This window comes from Thamnophis sirtalis, unplaced genomic scaffold (assembly GCF_051295495.1).
Source record: "Thamnophis sirtalis isolate CommonGarterSnake01/CBP01778 unplaced genomic scaffold, rThaSir2_p1.2 scaffold_6, whole genome shotgun sequence".
Taxonomy (NCBI): Eukaryota; Metazoa; Chordata; class Lepidosauria; order Squamata; family Natricidae; genus Thamnophis; species Thamnophis sirtalis.
Window position 1 is genome coordinate 122,387,167 of NW_028261386.1, and position 6,000 is coordinate 122,393,166.

The following is a 6,000-nucleotide window of genomic DNA, read 5'->3' on the forward strand; positions in this document are numbered from 1 at the left end:
ATTTGGTACTAAAAATGTGATTTGCGTATAGTATGGACATATTTTTTTTCTTCTGTTGTACTGACATGGCTAGCTTTTTTATGCCTCAGAGCCTAGCATTGTGTATTTGATCAGACAACAGAAGAAATTATTGTAGGGCTGACCCTAAAATTAAACAGGATAACCAGTTTGCCTTCAGCAAATTGGAATATTAAAGAGCAGTAAAGTATTACTGTCGTTTTTAATTTTTTGTCTGTATCCCCCCTTCCCTGGTTTGAGTTGTGAGCCGCCCTGAGTCCCCTTTGGGGGAAAAGGGCAGCATATAAATATAATAAACAAACAAACAAACAAACAAACATTATTTTTTGTGATATTTTTATAACCAGACGGGGACACAATTTGGATTTCCTGCCTTTGGAATCAGAATTTCTTGGATTGTTTCAAAAATAGTTGGATTAATTTACACCTCATACATTTTGTGATGAGGGAACGTGATTCTGAATAAAATCTATGGCTTGGTTTACATATTATGCAGCTAAAAATGAATGGTTTGGTTTTGGTTTAGTACATTATACGAATCAAGAAATTAAGGTTTGTGAATTGTGTTTTATGGCTTGGTGTCTTGTGCTGACTAAACTAAATTTTTAACAAATTATGATTAAAACAAACCATAACTCAGTACAATGTTTCAATCCTGCTGAAGGGCCCGTTTAATTATTGATGGAATTCACATATAGCATATGCTGTAGAGAAGCCTGCTGGAAATCCAAAAATAGAGGTACCTGAGGTAGTTTATACAGCCAGTTATGACTATAACTGAGCCCAAACTTTTTGTTTCTGAGCAAGGCAGTTCTTAGTTTCTGCCCCATTTTACAACCTTTTAGCCATAATTATGAAGCGAACCACTGCAGTTAACGGAATCATGCAGGCATTAAGTAAATCTGGCTTCCCCTATTGACTTCGCCGGTCGGAAGCCAGCTGGGAAGATTATAAATGGTGATCATGTGACAGTGGTGGGTTTCAAAAATTGTTCGAACCTACTCTGTGGGTGTGGCCTCCTTTTTGGGAGTGGCTTGCCGCCCATGTGACCGGATGGGAGTGGCTTGCCGCCCATGTGACCGGATATGAAGATGCCGATGACACTTGTCAGAACCACCTTAAATTACCTCACACACAGCACTGGCATGCATAAGAATATGATGTAATCTTGTTTTTTAAAAGGCATCTTTGGTTTGCGTTAAAACAACTTCAACACACGCAATGTTCTGATTGCACCACAAACACAGTAGTCATCCTTACCTTTCACAGAGGCACTGAGTTTTATAAATATGAGCATGATAGTGTAGAATAACCATATCCAAGGACCAGTGGTGGGTTTCAAAAAATTTTGGAACCTCTTCTGTAGGTGTGGCCTGCTTTCTGGGGCCACTGGTGGAACCTCTTCTAACCGGTTTGGTAGATTTGACGAACCAGTTCTACCAAATAGGTGCAAACTGGTAGGAACCCACCTCTGTCATGTGACCCTGGGACAGTGTACCTACCATAAATGACTGCCAGTTACCAAGTGCCCAAATTTTGATCACATGACCATTGGGATGCTGCAGCGGTTATAGGTATGAAAACCAGTCGTAAGTCACTTTTTTCAGTACCGTTATAACTTCGAACAGTCACTAAATAAATGGTTGTAAGTCAAGGACTACCTGTACCAGAATGTGTTATCTGAAAAAGGAACATGTGCTTCATTCAGGTGCTTACACTTTTTCTGTTATCTTTATTGGCTACATACTCTAAAAAGAAAGCATCTAAATTGGGGTATCAAACCACAGGAAGCTGGGGCAGACAATGAGGCCCCTTGAGTGCCTACTTTAGATCTCTGCTGCACTGAGAACGGCAACCATTACTATGAAAATATTGCGTAGTTAGATGGCTGCTTAAAAGAGACCCCAAACTAGTCAAATGTTGTGATCGGTATTGTACAAAAAATGAATGGAGATGTGAGAGGAAGGACTTCTCACTGTACCAAGAGTGGGGAATGAATTACTGTATTAGCTTCATGACTCAAAACATAGCATCTTCAATGGTTCAGTTGTTATATCAGTGGTGGGTTTCAGAAATTTTTTGAACCTACTCTGTGGGTGTGACCTCCTTTGTGGGAGTGGCTTGCCGGCCATGTGATCTGGTGGGAGTGGCTTGACAGCCATGTGTTTTCTCTGTCTCTCTGTCTCTGTGTCTCTCTGTCTCTCTCTCTCTCTCTCTCTTTCCTTCCTTTTGTCTCTCTGTCCCTTTTTCCTTTTTTTCTTTCATCTCTCTCTCACTTTTTCATTCTTTTTTTCTTTTTTTCTTTCTTCCTTTCTCCCTCCCTCTCTCTCTCTCTCTGTGTGTGTATGTGTGTATGTGTTTGTGTGTGTGTGTGTGTGTGTGTGTGTGTGTGTGTGCGTGCGTGTTGGGTTTCAAAATTTTTTGGAACCTCTTCTGTAGGTGTGGCCTGCTTTTTGGTGGAACCTCTTATAACCGGTTCGGTAGATTTGACGAACCAGTTCTACCGAACTGGTGAGAACTGGTAGGAACCCACCTCTGTGTTATATGCTACTGATACTTTGAGAAATACTTTTCTTTAAAATAGTGGAAGTGACAATATTATCATTGTTGCTAAACAAGCCAATAGTCTGGGCCATTGGAAGAAGCCAGGAGAGAGGAAGCACTAGAAATTACCCTGCCAGGACTTCCTTAAAACAAGAGTGATGCTCCAGATAAGGACCCTCAACAATGAATCTGGTTGCTCTGAATTTATTTTGTTATAGTAAGGGAAGAAAACAAACAGTACAATATGCTCAGTTTGATTGGGTGCAGTATCTTAGCTGAAATTTGGCCCTGCTCAGATTAAAACAGCTAATTTCCACTTAAGCCTGTATTTCTGGGCCTTACCAGTGTCTCTGTTTCAGAAGCGTTCTGAATTTCTGTTTTTTTGAACATTGTTATCTATTCAGGAATAGTTCAGGAGAAGGTAGGACACAAACCAATTCCTTTTGGGAAAAATGTATTATAATCATAAAGTCATAAAAGTTGATTTTATAATAGGCAATTAAACAGCTGTATCTTCCTTTTCTCTTATACCATTGCTAAGCATTATCCACTGTCCTCTAATCGTTATGATTTTATCTGATGTCATACATTCTTAATTATGATCTATTATTATAACCCTTTGTTCTATAGCTCAGTCTGCTTTTTATTTCTTGATCCTATAGTTCTACTTTTGCTTTTATCCTTTTATTCTCTGTATTATATTGGAGTTGGGTGTTGGTTTTTTGTTTGTGCTTCTTAGTCTACTTGCAGTAATGCTTTAGCTAAGAATCCTATATTCTCTCCATTTGCCAGCTTCTTATTTTCATGGGTTATATAGTATTTGTAGCCACATAAAAAATCCTATACAGTAATACGCTGTTCTCTTTGCCCACTGCCTTCACCTCCTATTCCTTGCCTGCTGATTCTAATCTACTACACAGCAGTCGTCTTCCTCTTGCTGGTTCACTTCTTAAGCCTAGCAAAAACCTACTGTCAGGATGGTTGGATTCAGTGGTGGGTTTCAAAAATTGTTGAAACCTACTCTGTGGGTGTGACCTCCTTTGTGGGAGTGGCTTGCCACCCATGTGACCAGATGGGAGTGGCTTGCCGCCCATGTGACCAGATATGAAATTATGAATTAGTACTTAGGTCGGTCCAAGTAGCTATTCAGAAGTTAGTGGTTAGAAACAATCATAAAGCAAGATATGGAATTAAAACCAGAAATATTTTGTTGGCTATTTGAAAGGGAGTATAATATATATTTAATTTTACACATGTTAGCAGCTGCTGGAATTGTGTTTGCACAACAGTGGAAAAACAGAGATATTTAAATGAATAAATATTACAATGTGCAGGAATAAATAAAGTGACAATTAAAATCAAGAAGGCTTTGAATATTTTTTCACGTGGGATTGGTTTTAGCAATTGCCAACTAACGGAAACAGAAAATAGAAATCCAAAAGTATGAAAGAAAACACCAATTATGTACGGAAAGGTCCCTAAAATGTACAAGGAAATATTACTAGCTCATTATTAATGTGTAGATAACTGCGGGATATTACACACCCACCAGTGGTGGGTTTCAAAATTTTTTGGAACCTCTTCTGTAGGTGTGGCCTGCTTTCCGGGTCCACTGGTGGAACCTCTTCTAACCGGTTCGGTAGATTTGACAAACTGGTTCTACCGAATAGGTGCGAACTGGTAGGAACCCACCTTTGGTTGGATGTGGTAGTTTCGTATAACACTTCACGGCTGTTTTTACGCTTCTAAGACTGGGATGTTGGCTTCTGATGAATCCACTCCAGAGGTGGGTTCCTACCAGTTCAGTAGAACCGGTTCGTCAAATCTACCGAATTGGTTAGAAGAGGTTCCACCAGTGGACCCAGAAAGGGGCCACACCTACAGAAGAGGTTCCAAATTTTTTTGAAACCCACCACTGACACAGACAGACAGTCAGTCAGTCAGTCAGTCAGACAGACAGACAGACTCACACAGAGAGAGAAAGAGAAAGAGAAAGAAAGGAAGAAAGAAGAAAAGAAAAAAGAAAGAAAGAAAGAAAGAAAAAATGAGAGATGAAAGAAGAAAAGGAAAAAGGGACAGAGAGACAAAAGGAAGGAAAGAGAGAGAGAGAGAGAGAGAGAGAGAGAGAGAACACATGGCCAGCAAGCCACGCCCACAAAGGAGGCCACACCCACAGAGTAGGTTCAAATTTTTTTTGAAACCCACCACTGATCCACTCCCTCCAGGTGCCTCTCCATTGTCCTGGAGACCTTTGTCCTTCTTCTACATTCAACACACCCGTAGCCTGCCGACAGTGGTGGGAGTCCAACTCTTTTCCTACCAGTTCTATGAGAGAGTGCTTTCCACCTGTGCGCAGCACCCAAAGACTGCCCTCGGTGTCAGTGCTGGTGAGTTGAGATGTTGTTTACCTCAGTTCTGCTGCGTGAATCAGCTGAACTAAAAAACAAAGGAATATAGGACAGGGAACAGCGGGGGCAGGAGGGCGGGGCCAAGCAGAAGTGGTATTTGCCAGTTCTCTGAACTACTCAAAATTTCTGCTACTGGTTTGCTAGAACCGGTCCAAACAGGCTGAATACCACCTCTGCCTGCAAACCTTCTCTTCTCTGATGAAGGTGTGTATCACTATGAGGAAACTAATAAGTCCTCTTTTGGAGAATCTATTCATCTTTGCTAGCTAGAGAGAACAACATGAAGGCAGAACTCAGAGAAAGATAAAGATGACTCCTTTCCCTGCAAACCACTTCTAATGATGGGTTGAAAAACTGAATGTTTTTATTTTAAAATATTGATAGTGCTCTGAGCCATCACAATAGGATATGTCAGAAATGCAAATAACAGCCAAGATAAGAAGCAACGAATTGGAAACAACTTCTAAGATATTATAATTACTTTAAACTGTCTTGAAATGATTAAAAGTTCATGAGATAACTGTAGCAGACAAAGTACTTGAAGAAAAAGCTTATTAAGCACTTTGTCAGAGAAACAGGGTGAGATGTATATATTATTTGGCAGGTAAAACATTTCCCTGTCCAGAATAAAGCTGTGCTGTTTCAGCTTATTTCAGCTTATTTCAGCTGTTTCATTTGTTAGTCATTCAGAATGGAGATTATCATATCAGATAAGTGGAGAAGCATTAGAAATGAAGAATTTTTTGGCAAAGAAAGTGATCTTCCACTTTTTCCTCCCATAAATTATTCATACTTATTGTCTATTTTAAAAACCCTATTTCTATCAAGCTAACCAAAGGTAGCACCTCTGACTATGTACTCCACCTTTCGTTAACAAAGGAGTTTATTTGTTGCACCGGCTCAGCGCTGTGTTAAGCTTAACCACTATTTGTAAATAATAAGCAGATAACATCACTCCCAGACACACATTAAGATATCAGTAGTCCTCTCCCCTCCAAAACCAAATGGCTGGGTGCAGAGGTGGGTTCCT

The 6,000-nt window shown here is 40.0% G+C and overlaps 1 protein-coding gene across 1 annotated transcript in view; it reads right to left on the minus strand.

Annotated features, from left to right (window-relative positions):
• KCNQ5 (potassium voltage-gated channel subfamily Q member 5) overlaps nt 1–6,000 on the minus strand; it is a 337,074-nt gene that overhangs the window by 97,680 nt on the left and 233,394 nt on the right. The window lies entirely within an intron of this gene.